Source organism: Engystomops pustulosus, chromosome 8, assembly GCF_040894005.1.
Source record: "Engystomops pustulosus chromosome 8, aEngPut4.maternal, whole genome shotgun sequence".
Lineage (NCBI taxonomy): Eukaryota > Metazoa > Chordata > Amphibia > Anura > Leptodactylidae > Engystomops > Engystomops pustulosus.
This window is the reverse complement of record NC_092418.1, coordinates 22,104,329-22,119,862: the sequence shown is the minus strand read 5'-3', so window position 1 is coordinate 22,119,862 and position 15,534 is coordinate 22,104,329. Positions and strand designations below refer to the sequence as shown.

Genomic DNA, 15,534 nt, shown 5'->3' with positions numbered 1-15,534 from the left:
CAACATGGTATAAGCCACAAATGTTTCCACTTTTTTAATGTATTCAAAAGGTATTTTGTAAGTGATGTAGGATTTCCAGGAATTCACAATGAAGGCCTATCCACAGGATAGATAGTTGTTACCTGGTAGGGGCCAACACCCTGGACCCACACCAATCAGAAGTTTAGCCTGGTCCAAACATAGAGCATGGTGTGGGAAGTAGTTGGCTTGTGTCGCATTTAGTGGCCAGAAGCCATACCTGCAGCCACCGCTCCCTATAACTTATATGTGGGCCACAGCTGTAGTTACAACTTCTGGCTCCGCAGTGAATAGGATTGCAATGTGAATTCCTGTAAAACCCCTTTAAGGCTTCCAAAGCATTTTGCCTATTAAAAAAAACAGCAAAGAAATTGCATAACTTCTGTCGATGATAAAATTGTATTATCTGAAAAGTGGGAATTTGGATGAAGTACACAGTATGGTGCAGAGGCAGCAGGAGGTTTAAGTGGGGGAGCCAGATGCTTCTGTATCTTGGAACATATTTTCTACTTTTTTTCACTTAAACTTAGAAAAGCCTCTTCTCAGTATGAGCCAAACCCACCGAAGCCTCTTCCCGCGAAGCCGTACTCTTCCAGCCTGCTCGAGGTCTGCCTACATTACTACTCGTAGCTCCATGCTGAGCCGGATCACTAAATACTTCCCACTGTACTGGATACAGACCAGCACTAGCAACATATCCACATCCCGCTCCAAAGTGGAGCTCACACTCCTCCAGCGCAAATATTATATAATCTATCCAGTTGCTACAGAATACGTTACCATCGCACTCAGAATGGGAGCACCCAATCTCCTTATCAGTAAGGGGCCTGTAGGTGACCTGTTATCAACCATTTATAGCATTGCATATAGATAAATGGTCAAATAACTTCAGTGGACATCATGTCATGCGCCATTTGTCCTGTGGTGGCGCTGCAGGAAAATCCAGTGCTTAGTAGAAGATTATCTTGTAGATTGCAGCTGATCGCTGGTTCCAGAAGCAGGATGATAAGCTTATAGCCGAGACTTCTGACATCAATGAATAATCTAATGCTAACAACCCCTTTAAGACCTCAATGGTGTAAAAATTCACTGTGTGCAGGTGAAGACCCCCCTATTATAGATTTAATTGCTTATTCCCCAAACACTTCTATCATTTGCATGTGAATGTGCCGCAGACAGAAGAAGTCCTCGTGGTGACATTGACCACGTCATGGGTCTTGACTACCAAAGCCGCTCTTCATTTCTCCAAGGCATTTAGAGTATCATCTGAATGAGGGTTTTTCAGAAGGCCCCAGCAATTCAGGTAGGGGACATTGAGTGGGAATTGTGTCCTGCAATGACGGCATTCTGCTAATATAAAGGGACAAATACTTGTGCACCTGCTGTAGGGCAGGAAGGTCAAAAGACCAGCGTGCCGGCTCTCCTAGCATCTCCACAATCCCAAGTCTTCTACAGAGATCCATTGTCCCCGGCAGTATATATATTTCTCTCTCGGCCTCTCCTCCCTCCTCCTCTTTGTGGTTTGAAATACAAGGATCAGTCTTCCACGGGAGCTCACACAGGCCCTTCCGTCTTGTGTTTATAGGGGTACAATTGGGAATTATGTGCCTTCTGCATCTGTAATTAGAGGGAGGGGCAGGAGATGAGGGCTTAGTTTGAAGTGATGTGTTTTTTGATGCACAGACAGTGGAGAAGGGGAATTCTCTAAAGACCAAGGGATTGGGAAGGAGAGGGGGAGGGAGACATGAGATGTACTCTGTAAGGACGACTGCCAGGGTGGTAGTAGGTAAAGCCACCCACATTACAGCATTACACCACCACCCAGGCCAATGTCAGCACGATCCCCCCACAATACTAATTGTTATATAAACTATTTAGTAGAAGATTTATCAGAAGTGTCTTAGAGCAGAACTCTACTTGTTGCTAATCGCAACCAATCGGAGCTCAGCTTTCACTTTCCCACAGCTGTTTTTAAAATTAAAGCTGAGCTCTGATTGGTTTCTATAGACCACTGACACAGTTTTACCTCAGAAACATCTGATAAATACACTCACCGGCCACTTTATTAGGTACACCATGCTAGTAACGGGTTGGACCCCCTTTTGCCTTCAGAACTGCCTCAATTCTTTGTGGCATAGATTCAACAAGGTGCTGGAAGCATTCCTCAGAGATTTTGGTCCATATTGACATGATGGCATCACACAGTTGCCGCAGATTTGTCGGCTGCACATCCATGATGCGAATCTCCCGTTCCACCACATCCCAAAGATGCTCTATTGGATTGAGATCTGGTGACTGTGGAGGCCATTTGAGTACAGTGAACTCATTGTCATGTTCAAGAAACCAGTCTGAGATGATTCCAGCTTTATGACATGGCGCATTATCCTGCTGAAAGTAGCCATCAGATGTTACAGGGTACATTGTGCTCATAAAGGGATGGACATGGTCAGCAACAATACTCAGGTAGGCTGTGGCATTGCAACGATGCTCAATTGGTACCAAGGGGCCCAAAGAGTGCCAAGAAAATATTCCCCACACCATGAGACCACCACCAGCAGCCTGAACCGTTGGCAGGATGGATCCAGGATGGATGGATCCATGCTTTCATGTTGTTGACGCAAAATTCTGACCCTACCATCCGAATGTCGCAGCAGAAATCGAGACTCATCAGACCAGGCAACGTTTTTCCAATCTTCTACTGTCCAATTTCGATGAGCTTGTGCAAATTGTAGCCTCAGTTTCCTGTTCTTAGCGGAGAGGAGTGGCACCCGGTGTGGTCTTCTGCTGCTGTAGCCCATCTGCCTCAAAGTTCGACGTACTGTGCGTTCAGAGATGCTCTTCTGCCTACCTTGGTTGTAACGGGTGGCGATTTGAGTCACTGTTGCCTTTCTATCAGCTCGAACCAGTCTGCCCATTCTACTCTGACCCCTGGCATCAATAAGGCATTTCCACCCACAGAACTGCCGCTCACTGGATGTTTTTTCTTTTTCGGACCATTCTCTGTAAACCCTAGAGATGGTTGTGCGTGAAAATCCCAGTAGATCAGCAGTTTCTGAAATACGCAGACCAGCCCTTCTGGCACCAACAACCATGCCACGTTCAAAGGCCTCAAATCACCTTTCTTCCCCATACTGATGCTCGGTTTGATCTGCAGGAGATTGTCTTGACCATGTCTACATGCCTAAATGCACTGAGTTGCCACCATGTGATTGGCTGATTAGAAATTAAGTGTTAACGAGCAGTTGGACAGGTGTACCTAATAAAGTGGCCGGTGAGTGTATATATAGGGGGGTTTATCTGAGGTTTCTGAGGTAAAACTGTTCTAGTTGTCTATAGAAACCAATCAGAGCTCAGCTTTAATTTTAAAAACAGCCGTGGGAAAGTGAAAGCTGCGCTCTGATTGGTTTCTATAGACAACTAGAAAAGTTTTACCTCAGAGACCTCAGATAAACTCCCCTATATATATTTATATCTTCCATCTTTCTAATGTTGATCTATCCTCTATCTAATATCTATAACTATCTATCATCTATCTCATGTAAATCTATCATGTATATCATATCTATCTATGGGGGGCATTTATGAGACAAAAAAAAAGTGTAAAAAAACCGCATTGGAATTTTTATGCAAATTTTTTTTTTTGTGCTAAAAAAAATCTCCTAAGCCTTTTCCAGCCACTGTGCAATAGTGGCTTAAACATAGAACCACTGCTAGTGCTATGACGTGTAAAGCCAGGTTCATGACTTGTGATTTTATTTTAAAATAATCTCATGGTCACTTTACTACCTCTCGGTGTCTGTGCTTGTGATTGTTTGTTTTTTTTTTTCACCAATTATTTAAGAAATAAAATCCCAGACGCTACTGAGAAATGTATGAAAGGGCCAATGCCACGTTAATAAATCTGACGGGCAGTGGAACAGACACAGAACTATCGCAAGGAGCTGCCTAATGATAAATTACTCCCTATGTTTCTATCTAAAAAGATAGAAACAATCTTTTGAGAATAAAGGGAAAGGAAATCGTCAGAGTCCAGATATGTATTCCAAAGGAATGGCAGCCCTCCAAAATAGTGACAAACGCAATGCTGTTTATTCCATCTCCAGCAATGTTTCGGCTGATAAACAGCTTGAGTTTCTTTGGAATAAATATATCTGTCGATCTATCATTTATCTCAAGGGGCGTAAGTACAGTGGTAGCAGCCGCAGTGTCAGGGGCCCCGTCATCTGACCTGACACTAAAGAGTGGAGGATGTACACCATTGTACAGCATAATATGTATATATATAACATATATGTGATGTATACATGCTGCATATGTGTGTATCTGTGATGTGTTTATGTATGTGTGTATAAAAGTATGTGTAAATATGAGTGTAATATGTACATTTTTAAATGGGCCCTATTAATAAGTATGCTATGGGGCCCACCCTCTCCTAGTTACGCCCCTGATCTATCTAATATTTATCTATGTTTCTGCTATCTATATAGATATCTACCTGCTACACTATTTTGTATTTGTATCTCATATTGATCTAAAGTATATGTCTCTCAGTATGGCGTAACTATCTATCCGTCCATCCATCTAGTGTCTATCTTGTATCTATGTTTCAATGTATCTATCTATTTTTAAGTGTATGTATCTGTCTATCTTTCAATGTATCTATCTTGAATCTTATCTTTTGATGTATCTATCTTGTATCAATCTTTATATCTACTTACTTAATAAGTATATACACTCACCGGCCACTTTATTAGGTACAGCTGTCCAACTGCTCGTTAACACTTAATTTCTGATCAGCCAATCACATGGCGGCAACTCAGTGCATTAGGCATGTAGACATGGTCAAGACAATCTCCTGCAGTTCAAACCGAGCATCAGTATGGGGAAGAAAGGTGATTTGAGTGCCTTTGAACGTGGCATGGTTGATTTTCACGCACAAGCATCTCTAGGGTTTACAGAGAATGGTCCGAAAAAGAAAAAACATCCAGTGAGCGGCAGTTCTGTGGGTGGAAATGCCTTGTTGATGCCAGAGGTCAGAGGAGAATGGGCAGACTGGTTCGAGCTGATAGAAAGGCAACAGTGACTCAAATCGGCACCCGTTACAACCAAGGTAGGCAGAAGAGCATCTCTGAACGCACAGTACGTCGAACTTTGAGGCAGATGGGCTACAGCAGCAGAAGACCACACCGGGTGCCACTCCTTTCAGCTAAGAACAGGAAACTGAGGCTACAATTTGCACAAGCTCATCGAAATTGGACAGTAGAAGATTGGAAAAACGTTGCCTGGTCTGATGAGTCTTGATGAGTCTGATGATGAGTCTTGATTCGGATGGTAGGGTCAGAATTTGGCGTCAACAACATGAAAGCATGGATCCATCCTGCCTTGTATCAGCGGGTCAGGCTGGTGGTGGTGGTGTCATGGTGTGGGGAATATTTTCTTGCCACTCTTTGGGCCCCTTGGTACAACGCCACAGCCTACCTGAGTATTGTTGCTGACCATGTCCATCCCTTTATGAGCACAATGTACCCTGTAACATCTGATGGCTACTTTCAGCAGGATAATGCGCCATGTCATAAAGCTGGAATCATCTCAGACTGGTTTCTTGAACATGACAATGAGGTCACTGTACCCAAATGGCCTCCACAGTCACCAGATCTCAATCCAATAGAGCATCTTTGGGATGTGGTGGAACGGGAGATTTGCATCATGGATGTGCAGCCGACAAATCTGCGGCAACTGTGTGATGCCATCATGTCAATATGGACCAAAATCTCTGAGGAGCTTCCAGCACCTTGTTGTATCTATGCCACGAAGAATTGAGGCAGTTCTGAAGGCAAAAGGGGGTCCAACCTGTTACTAGCATGGTGTACCTAATAAAGTGGCAGGTGAGTATATATACCCTACTTAAGGACACCCCTAGACGACCCCAAGTTACAGACGGACCTCTCTGCTCACTGTGACCTCTGGTGAAGCTCTCTGGATGTTACTATAGTCCCAGGCTGCAATGATCAGCTGTAAGGTGTCTGTAATGAAGTTGTATTGATGATCCTTGGTCCCATTACAGCAACAAAAAAATTTGTCACCGGGACAAAAAAATTTTTTGTCTGGAGCTACAATTATAAAATATACAGTTCCAACTTAGATACAACCCGGGAATGTCTGTATTTATTTTATGTCTTTATTTGTCTGTTTTATAATTACATTTATGCAGAAATCACTTTTTAGAGTGTTTTTAAACTAGAACTAAATTTATATTGTAGTCGGTAGTACTCATGTAGATTACTTTGTCACAAAAAAAATCCTGCTGTCTGGCCCGTGCCCCAAAATTTGTTTTAATGCAGACCACCACATAAAATGTAAGTGAATGTGCAGACACAGTAAACTTAAGTTTCATTGCTGCAGTAAAGCTCTAAAATCCCTTTTTGTAGTGTTTGATAGAGCGTCTACAGAATCTAGGAGTCCTTGTTCCCATTGTGGCTCTGCTATATCGCCTAATTCCAACAATGCCAGAAATGGAGCTGACAAATGGCTTTTCCACTATTGCAGGTGGAGAGCATTGCCCTGTGTGGGAAGTTGTTACATTACTTTCTTATTGTATAGTTCAGACAGAGTAATAGCAAATAAGTATAGCATGTACTGTATCACAAGTATGGCAGGGGCGGACAAGTTACATCCTGTATTATACTCCAGAGCTGCACTCACTATTCTGCTGGTGAGGTCACTGTACGGAGTACATGCGTGAGATTGCACTGTTATCTCATTAAACTACCAACCCCCTCAGGTAGGGTATGGAATATCCTTTCTATAATTCCCTCTTTTAGGTGAAATCTTGTGTTTAGCTATAAAAAAATTACTTCCTAAGTGCTGAAGAGAGCTTAGGATGAGTCACTTTTAGAGGGTTAAAGTGGAGTGTCACCTTAGACACCAGTGTGGGTGTTATCATAAAGATCAGATCACATCATTGTGGTTCTGTGAGCTACAGAACCAGATATGCAGGCAGTTATGGTAAATACATATGAAGCTACTGGATCTTCATCTTCAGTTCTCATTTACAACTATGTATTGAGCTGCCTTCATCTCTGCTTCTGTGGATCACAGAGCCACAAGCCTAATGTGATGGTTCTAGTTGCCATTGAGCCAAAAATAAAGCAACATTTGCCCTTCTGTAAAAGGGAGAGATTTAACAAAAGAAAGTGAATTCTAGAAAGAATATTTCATACCCTCCCTGAAGTTTAGTGGTGTAAAAGCTGATGACAGATTCCCTTTCACAGTGTGGCTTTGATACAGCAATGCAGAACGATGTAATCTATAGTAGATTGTATTCCAGCTTCATATTACATTGCTGTATGTGCGGCATGTGTCATAGACATTATAAGGGAATTTTACATTTTTAAAATTTCCTTGTATACATCAAATACTCTGTTTAGACTGGACTGAGTAGTGGCCATGTCTGATCAGTCTCATCCTAATTTATGGGTCACTAATCGTTCAATAAACTTATTCTAAATCCTAGTACAAGAGACTACAAGGCAAGTGCCTCCTTCTGTATTTACCTTAGTTCCAATCATCTTCCTTTCTTTTTCTGCCTTTCCTTATGAATTTTTTTCTTACATTCTTTCATTCCAGGAAGACAGACAGAATCTAACTTTAAACTTGAAACAAAATTATATAAACGAATGTTGCAGATAATAGTGGTAAACTTTATTAAAGAAATCTGTTCCTGTTTTCTTCCTTTAAGCAGTTTGTGTAAGACCTCATTCTATGCAGTGGGAGATAACGAAACAGGAGGCTGCGTTCACATGTGGCGTTTGTCTTGGTGCTAGAAAATGAATATCACTTGTCATATAGTGGCCATAAGCTGTCATACATGTGTTATACACTGTAGCTATTGCAGTGAAGTTTGCTGAAAGGGAGGTGCACTTCGAGTAAGGCTAAATTCACACAAATGTGTGCCCGCTGTACCGTAGCTTGGTGGGCACACGTTGGCGCCACCCGTCTCCATAGAGGAACATGGTGCACAGTGCCGTATTTTGGGGAAAGATAGGACATCTTTCTCCCGGCTATGGAATGGCACCGCACTGCTCCGTACTCATTGCCGGCCTATGCCGTATCTACGTCCCCCAATGGCCGTGTCAACGAGGCCTTATTTGGGCTGATCTGCAATACCAGGCAACTTGCACCCACTACATGTTTCTTCAGACCCACTTCACAGTGACTGCCCCACAATCTAATATTGATGATTTGCTATAAGGAAAGGCCAATAGGCCAATTGGTTTCCTGCTAAATATACATTGATGTGACACGTTTTGTGTCAAGACAGATTTGATCATTATTAGTTTACTGTATGAGCTGCGTTTATCATAGCACCTTATGTATACTGAGAATAAAGCTGTGTAAATTGTCTATTTTTTATTCGATTCAATCTGTAAAGTCCATATAATAAGTGACTGCGTCCTCATTATGTTTCTCATTAAAGCCTTCGAGTGACGCACGGTATAGACCTGCACTACATCTCTATTCTGACAGCAGGCTTTACAACTTACGTGATGGTTACAGTGCTATACATGATGTGGAGCCTAGATAAGCATAAATACTAAATGTGACATGAATGAATTTAGAAATGTTGAAAGGTAGTGGTTAGTTAAGTCTTGTGTGTACTGCTTTTAAAATGTGATATATGGGATTTAACAATATATGGCAATTGTATTGTATACCACATCAATGGTTACCTAGTTATAAAGATGTCACTAATAGATCTAGAGGGAGTGGAAGAAAATGTATCGATGTGTTTTTATATCTATCTGTCTTTCCAGGGCCTGCATTAGGGGGCGGCAAACTGGGCACTTGTCCAGGGCCCCTTGTCCTAAAGGGGCCCCCTGCTTGTGGATTTTTGTGGGCAGATGATGTATTGCTCTTTTAATACTTCTTCTCTATATACTATCTCATATATCTCTTTTATTTCTATAATATATTTATCAATCTCTGTTTCATAAGAGAGAAGATGCACTATTGCTTTGTAAATACTGATTCTAATCTTAGACCCCCCCCCCACCTTTGAAGGGGAAACGTCAGAGGTTTTGAACATACAAAGCTCCAACCAGGTATTTCCCTGGAGATCCATGTAACCATACATGCGTGTTTTTAGTAGCTGTAGGACTGTCAAAAATTGATTTTTATTACAGGATGTGATATTCTCCAAGTGCACGGTGGGCGTGGCCTCTCACTTCTGTGCTCTTAGCTCTGCATTGAGCTTCTTTAGAATTCAACCAGTAGCCTACTGAAACTTTTACTCAGAGTAGAGGGCAGTGGCTGTCTAGCAGCTCAGTGCAGAGATCTAAGAGCAGAGCAGTGTGAGGACACTCCCCCAGTACAATCCTGGAATATGAATCTATATTTCACAGTCTTGCTTCTACTAACAACATACACAAATGTATGATTATACATCTCTCCAGGAACAGTACCTAAAACTAGCTGCACAGAGCTCAGCAGTGTCAGGACACACCCCCAGTCCATACCTGAAATATAAGTCCATATTTCACAGTCCTGCTGCTACCAACAACATACTAACATGTGTGATTACAAATCTCTCCAGGGACTATATCTAACACTGGCTGTACAGATCACATTAGTGTGAGAACACGGCCCTAGTATAATCCTGGAATATAAATCCATATTTCACAGTTCGGCTGCTACTAACAACGCACACAAAGATCTCATTGCACAACTCACTAGCAACACAACCTAACACTGACTGCAGAGAGCACAGATAACAGCAGTGTGAGGACAAGCCCCAGTACAATCCTGGAATGAAGCGATATTTCACAGTCCTGCTGCTAACATCACACACAAATGTATGATTATACTTCTCACAAGGGACCATGCCTATCTGCAGTTTTTAATGGCTAGGAATCCTAATAGTCCCTTGTCCTATATCCTTTATAGTATCTCAGAACTTTTCAAAACGTTTTTATTGCTACAATGTTTTTAATAATGTAAACATAGTTTCTCGTTTAGTTGTATTCAGCTCTTGTTCAGATCCCTGCACCAATATGGTTACAGAGTACAAACAACATGTAATCAGGCCCTGCGTGTATAACCATAGAACGGTCACCAGTAGGAAACGTCACAATTCATTATTTCAGAATAAAATCTATGATTCCACCACATGCTCAAAACGCGGGATCAACAGGGGTCTAAGTGGCGGGACACCCACCAATGTGCCATAAATATTCATTACGGGAGATTTCCTTTGAAAAAAAAAGTCACAATATTCAGATGTGCTAAGCTTTGTGCATTGCCTTAACTCTTTCCTGCTCCTATGCCTCCCGCAGCGACTCTTTAGGTGTATTTCACCCGACGGTCCATGTTATAAGCAATATATTTTTTTCAGAGAGATCAATTGTTAATTTTTTTTTCTTTGCAGGGCAGAATGTCGTGATCCTGACCCCACCAGCATCGGCTGCTTAATGAGATGAGGTCCAGGTTTCCCTCCTCCAGACATCTGCATCAAAAGAACCCAACGAAAACATCTCAGGAACTCCAGGTAGGCCGCCATGAAACTTTCTTTGAAACTTTTTTAAGAGTGGGTCAACAATCCATGACCCAAAGCTGGAGTATGACCTAGACCAAAATATCTAGGACCTCATCAACATGTTCCCACTGCCTCTGGCAGCTAATCGGCCCCTCATGCAGGATGCCATAGGACAACCTGAGGTGTAAATATTCAGAAGAATATACATTTAGAAGGTGATTTTTCTTAAAGGGGAATGTGTAATGTAGAGGACCCTACTCTCTAGTTTCCAATCAGACTTCTGCGGCGCCATTCATAGTAGATTACAGCCATAGCAATGTATCTGAAAGGGTTCTACTCCCAAAATAGTTTTGGATAGTTTTATTTATTAGCCGTGGAGTTCATCGGAGCTGGAGCTTTGTGATTTTTCTTTTGCATCTTTTTCCTGAATTTACCATCAAATCAAGTATGATCCAGGCGCCGTGGTAATCTTCTTATATTTGTTGGAATCCTTACTTCTGCAATTGTTACCATAGCCCCTCTGTGCTGTAACTTACCATGCTCTCACACTGTCTCACCACCTCTGCATGTTCCCTCAGAACTTCCCCTCCTCTCTCTACCTGCTGCAGTCTAACACAGTGGGAGGGAGAGACCTACCTCTCTCCAATGTAACAGCCTGTGAAGCTACTGCACAGTAACACCACATATTACTCATATGACTCATTAGCATAATTATAACAGTTCATTTTAGAAGATAGAAGGCCATTGATAGCAAATATAAGAAGATTACCACAGTCAAGGTTTCTGGATCTATGAGTAAGTGCCCTTGGTTTATTATACTTGATTGTAGATTTCATATAATACATCCTATACAGTTGTCACCCCAAATATAGTGGACCACAAAATCTACACCTGACCCCATAACTGTAGTATATTGGTTATAGTGTGATTACACTATCTGTGCTCCCTCCAGGTGCACCACCATTCATCACAAGTGACAAGCGGCTCCAGGTAATAGGGGGCAGCCCTAAAGTCCCTAAAAGTTTGAGCAGATTTAGCTCACACACTGTCATGTGCCTTCAGGCCCCTTCAGCCTCAGGCACGCAGTAGACAGGACTTCACATTTTGAGGTCAGTAATCTTTATGGCCATTGCTCCTGGCCATACAAGCCGCGGCGCACTCTTATAAGGTTCCTTTACCCATTATCCTGTAATAAAATATCTGCTGCCATTTTTGCCAACTTGCCACTTTATTCTCCTGGCATTCAACCAAAGAAAGTTTGACGGGAGTCTGGATCTGGGCATTCACTCTAGTGGCAGCAAGTACTTGGAGGGGACTGGATTCAATTCCGATAATTGAGGTTCTCGTTTGCTAGGAAAAGTCTCTGAATTTATCCAAAGTGATCTCTTTATAAGGAATTTCTGCATAAAATTAGGAGGCATCGGACCCCCGCTGCTTGGCTTGGCTGCCGCTCACGTTGTCCTCTATACACATGCATGTCATAGCTCCACTATCACATTTCTATAGATGTCACTCTGCCGAATTGATTCCTTGTTAATTGGGTTTATACAGAATCTTATAAATATCCACCAGAATGTAATTTTCTGCAAGTGGTCGCTTCTAGTAACAACGTGTGCATGTGGTCCTGACCCTAAAGGACCTTTAAAGTAGACACTTTACGAAATACAACAACATTAAGAGAGGAACAAAAAAAATCCAAAAGCACAAAATCGTGATCTACCTGACCTATACCCCTGGAAAGCACATAGTAAGACTTGCCAAAAATAGGGGGAGACGCTGCAGCTAGGAAGCAGCTCCCCCTAGTGGACACTACTTCTTTCTTAGGCTTTTACACCTTTTTTTGGTAATTTTATTTATGTTGCTGATAGGAAATTCTTTGTCCATCTAAGTGATACTACGACTCCAAGCATTACCGAAATATATCATGTGACCAGGGCTATAGCACCGTACACTGCTGCATTGCATTCACAGTGAAAGCAGCCTGCAAATCTCTGGAGACGCGTTCACATAGGATTCCCGCGTCATTTATATAGACGTAAGCTGCATTACAATTAGGTTTGCAGGGATTCTGAGTCACGGGTTAGTAGGCGGCTCAGATAGGGGAAAAATGCAGGGAAATACTCACATTTGAACAGATGGGTGAGGACTCAAAGCAATGACGAAAATCTTCATAAGCCTCAATATAAAATCAAAGATGCACCAGGTCGTGAAATGGGATGATAGTAGTCTATGGACGCCTTATCACAAATCCATAGTGCAGGGATGTGTGATAAGGACATGTGCATGCACCTGATATCTTACTGCTTCTAAGATTCTTGCAAGTTTCTTCAGACACATTGTAAATTTTGACTCCAACAGTAAAAAAGTGACAGATGGATCAAAGATTTATAGTGATACACGACTCTACCTAAAGCTGTAATGTCTAGTATATAATGTGACCTGTTACCAGGAATACAAGGACTGCAGTATGTGTAGTTACTATGATAAAGTAGCAGCATCATTAGAGTATAATAATAGTGCGCATGATGCGGCAGCCCCAGACTAGTGCACAATGTACACAACTTATAGTCACAGCCTGCGGGACAGACAGACAGTCCTAGCCGGGAGCAGTGCACTCACATGGACAGGTGCTGGAGCAGCACAGAGGAGGTCATTTGCCGGAGGAAGACCCGAGAAGGAAAAGACGTCTTGTAATATGATTTGAATTTAATAGGGATTTATACCCCTTAGGTATCACTGCTATTAATATGGAGGGAAGCAGAATTGTTCATCAGCCTTTTATTTTATTTTTTTTTTCAGTTTTCTGCATATGGAAATATAAAATTATTAGATCTTTGTCTAAGAGGTTTTGTAAATGCACTTGTTTTTATATCTACTAGATCTGCTTACATTTACAATACACAACTGAATATGGAGATATATATATATATATATATATATATATATATATATATATATATATATATATAATATCCCATCATCTATCCTGTATCTATCTGTCTATCCATCCAACCTTGTCACATCACTTTAACAATCCTTACCATATCTATCCATCTTTGTGTCCATCCATCCATCCTATATCAATCAAAAATTTTCTATTTATCTATCCGGTATTTTTCTGGCAATCTGCCCTCGCCACATCAGTTTAACTATCCTTTACCTAGCCCTTTTTTTGGTCCATCTATCACAAAATATGAAAATGGCAAGTTACTCTCCTTCCTGAGAATTATTCTCCAGTAGCTTTAATTTAATTCCACTTTTTTAAAAATATATATGTTGAGTTAGTTTTCTATTTCATTCTTCATCCACACAGATTGATATATCTCATATATACTTCATCAATTATCATAGCTCGAAAATTAGCAGCTCAGTAACAAGTAATAATATCCCTTATTACATTAGCGGGAAAATGTTTCGGATGGTATCCGTAATATAATAGTCAAGGAGAATGATGCTGGATGTTATTATCCAATACTTAATACTAAAGATAGGTCCCAATGAGACAAAATTGTATATACACATGGATGGATAGATAGATATGGAATAGATGTATAGATATTTAGATAGATGTCGGATAGATAGATATTGGATAGATGTATAGATATTTAGATGTCGGATAGATATCGGATAGATGTATAGATATTGGATAGATATTTAGATAGATGTCGGATAGATATCGGATAGATAGATATTGGATAGATGTATAGATATTTAGATTTCGGATAGATATCGGATAGATGTATAGATATTGGATAGATATTTAGATAGATGTCGGATAGATGTATAGATATTGGATAGATGGATAGATATTTAGATAGATGTCGGATAGATATCGGATGGATGGATATTGGATAGATGTATAGATATTTAAATAGATGCATAAAAAGACCAATATAGATGGATTGATACATTAGAGATTCCTATTTGAAGTACAATAGTATTGTAAGATCTCAGGATTCCCCGGTAGATATTGCGTGACTGTAAGATCCCATCTGTAGACACCATTCATTACGCTGAAGATCTTGGCTCAAGGCCCAAGGAAACAATATTATATACAATTCCAAGTGATGTAAAATAAATTAAAAGAAAAATGAGAAAAGAATTCTGTGGGTGTAAGGAATAAGTAAAAAAAATTAAAACCCTGACAATTAATATAAATGTGATACGGATAAAGATTTTCCTGGAGCTCAGACGTATTCTATATGGGAACGATAAAATAAAATTGTCAGAATTTGGTTGTAAACTTACAATTCAAAGACAGCAGGAATATTCCGGATATCGGATCTTCTGTTAGAATCCGCACATGTTGGTACCGACCACTTCCAACGCCGATTTTCCAACAAATGTCCCAAAAATACAAGGTCCTTGTAGGATATTTTTTATCAGCAGAATTTCTCGCAGTAAAGAAAAGAAAAAAATTTAAAATGTGGGGAAAAATAAGGAAAGTAGAAAAGGAGTAAAATAAAATAAGGAAAGGTGGTAAAAAAAAAGGCTAAGGCTGAAGTTTGAGGGATCTCCTTGAGGTCTGGTGGATGCTGTGCTATAGAGAGCAGACTGAGATGTGCTACATACTGGAGCAGTGAGCTTCCTCCCCTCTACCACTTCAAGGCGATACACTTTGCTTAGGCTATTCCTCCCCCTCCCACTCCTAAGTATCACTCCTTCCGAGGCTCTCCGGTGTGAAAGGAGGGGGGTCCCAGCAAGTAATGTGTGTGCATGTGTCTCTCCGGCAAGTGATGAAGACCACGAGAATGAAGTCATTATACAGGGACAGGAATTCCACATTTTCCATTGTATTTCATGCCGCCGCTGCATTGTGAAATCTCTTGTTTTTTTTCCCCCTTTCTTTTTTCTGCGGTTTGTTCTTTCGGTCTCTGGGATTTGTCGTCACTTTGTGCCAGTCATCATTTAGGATCCAGAAGAAAAGGTTTTTTTGCTTAGTAATGTGGTCGAAATGTCTGAGGACCCTTTCACACAGATTTTTC

At 41.0% G+C, this 15,534-nt stretch overlaps 1 protein-coding gene and 1 long non-coding RNA gene across 7 annotated transcripts in view; one reads left to right on the top strand and one right to left on the bottom strand.

The window, feature by feature from the left end:
* The window catches only part of NTN3 (netrin 3), a 54,752-nt gene extending 39,577 nt beyond the window's left edge, over positions 1–15,175 (bottom strand). Inside the window, exon 1 of the mRNA XM_072120236.1 lies at positions 14,798–15,175. The gene's annotated coding sequence lies outside the window, so the exon portion shown is untranslated. The remainder of the gene's footprint in view (positions 1–14,797) is intronic.
* LOC140074919 (uncharacterized) overlaps positions 1–15,534 on the top strand; it is a 304,822-nt gene that overhangs the window by 89,198 nt on the left and 200,090 nt on the right. For all 6 annotated transcript variants that reach the window (XR_011849310.1, XR_011849309.1, XR_011849312.1 and 3 more), the window contains one exon: positions 10,442–10,561. This is a non-coding gene — a long non-coding RNA (uncharacterized lncRNA). The remainder of the gene's footprint in view (positions 1–10,441; positions 10,562–15,534) is intronic.